A 2,222-nucleotide genomic window follows, 5' to 3' on the forward strand; every position below is an offset into this window, starting at 1 on the left:
ATGCAGGGGACATGGGTTCATGCCCTGGTCCGGGAAGATCCCACATGCCGTAGAGCGGCTGGGCCCGTGAGCCATGGCCGCTGAGCCTGCGCGTCAGAAGCCTGTGCTCCGCAGCGGGAGAGGCCGCGGCAGTGGGAGGCCCACGTACCGCAAAAAAAAAAAAAAAAAAAGCGGGACAGGGAACTTTTAAAAATTGTGAATCACTGTGCTGTACACCTGAAATGAATATAATATTGTGAATCAACTATACATCAATAAAAAAGAAAGTTCAAACTAAAAATAAAGACATGTGTGTATGACTGGAAAACATCAGTTCTAGAGGCACCTGTGGTTAACAACACCGCGCTGCATACTTCAAATGTTCCAAGGGTAGAGCTCATGTGTTCATATTACAAAGAAAAGGAAAAGCAAGGTGAACACAATGCAATGATTGTAAGTGAAATGAAATAAGTTCTCTCTAAAAGCAGTTATGAGCAACACCCCTAAGTGTGAGGACAGGAGTGTGGTAGGGTTGGAGGAGGCTGTGCTGGTGGGGACTCTGGGGGCAGCCTTGGGGGCTGACAGCATCAGGGACACGCTGTCTGGAGACGCGGTTCCCGGGGAGGGGACAGGACCCAGACTGTGTTCCTCTCACAGCCTCAAAAGACAGACACGAAAACTGATGGAACCTGAGAGGGACAAGATGCCTGAACGTCCTGCGTGTCGTAACCAACGAGTCTTATAGAGATGAGCAAATTCACAGAAGCCTCGATGAACAGCTGCTGGGCTTGATCAAGGGGACACACATGGAACTAGGGGGCTGCCTGTGCTTCTGGAGCATACGTGCAAAGGTAGGAAGACTGATCATATACCAGGGAGAAAGCAAATCTCAACAAGTACCAAAGAAGCTGTACTGGGACTTCCCTAGTGACGCATTGGTTAAGAATCCGCCTGCCAATGCAGGGGACATGCTTTCAAGCCCTGGTCTGGGAAGATCCCACATGCCGCGGAGCAATGAATCTTGTGCGCCACAACTACCGAGCCTGCATGCCACAACTAATGAAGCCCCCACCCCTAGAGACCGGACTCCACACCAAGAGAAGCCACAGCAAGAAGCCAGCGCACCACAATGAAGTATAGCCCCTGCTCGCCACAACTAGAGAAAGCCTGTGCGCAGCAACAAAGATGCAACACAGCCAAAAATAAAAAATCAAAAGAAAAAGAAAAAAGCAGCAGTATCATAAGGAACATTTTCTAATCACAATGCCATTAAGTCAGGAATCATCAATGAAAAGATCATTTTAAGCCCAGGGAGCTGTTCCCGTTCTCCCACTCTGGCCGCATCTAGGAATGGACCTAGAAGCCCACCATGGCCTGTCCCTACAGGGGGCTCAGGGGGCCAGGTGTGGTGTTGATACCGACCAGGGTTCTTGGCCCCCTTAATCAATAGAAATTGATCAGCGGTCAGATAAGAAATTCAGGCAAGTCTTTACTGGGGCCCCTGCTGCAGCAGGGGGGAAGGAGAAGAAACAACAGGTACCCTAGGTTGCTTGCTCCCTGAAGGGGGGGCCAAGCTTGTTCCTTATATGGGATGAGGGTAGGGGTGTGTCCAGGGGTCGGGCTGGAGGGGTGGCTTAGGTGTTTTGCCCGCCCCTTTGGTGGTGGTGTGTGCAGGGAACACGGGCACTACCCTGCTTTTACTCCCGACCCCCTGCTTTTGCTCCAGGCTCTTCAAAAATGGGAAATGGAGTTTTTGGTCTCTTTGTATCTTTTGTCCAGAATTTGTCCCAACTGCGCAGGGCATGGAGTTATTTTTAGCCCCATACAGTTTCTTTGTATTTTGTTGCTCCATGAGAGGTGTGTCTAGGTGCAAACCTGCAGCCCTGCAGCAAAGAGTCCCAGGTCCCAGCCTGTCTCAGTGTGAGGAGAGGGCACGGGCTTTGGGAGGCTAACGTCCTGGGAGAGCAGGGTCTGCCCTGGGGGAAGCAGGAGGTCCGAGGTGGAGCAAGGAGCCTGGATCCCGGAGCATGAGCCTGCAATTCAGCCCCATTCTGTGAATGCTGGTGCACCCGGGGCTGAGGGATAGCACCTGTCCTAGGTAGCACCTACACAGAGCTGTGCCCTGCATTGTTCTGCATATTGGCACAGAGGCTGGCCACTCAGACCTGCAGTGAAAACCCCTACTGGGGGCTTCCCTGGTGGCGCAGTGGTTGAGAGTCCGCCTGCCGATGCAGGGGACACGG

The sequence above is a fragment of the Lipotes vexillifer genome, unplaced genomic scaffold (assembly GCF_000442215.2).
Source record: "Lipotes vexillifer unplaced genomic scaffold, Lipotes_vexillifer_v1.1 scaffold469, whole genome shotgun sequence".
NCBI classification, from domain to species: Eukaryota; Metazoa; Chordata; class Mammalia; order Artiodactyla; family Lipotidae; genus Lipotes; species Lipotes vexillifer.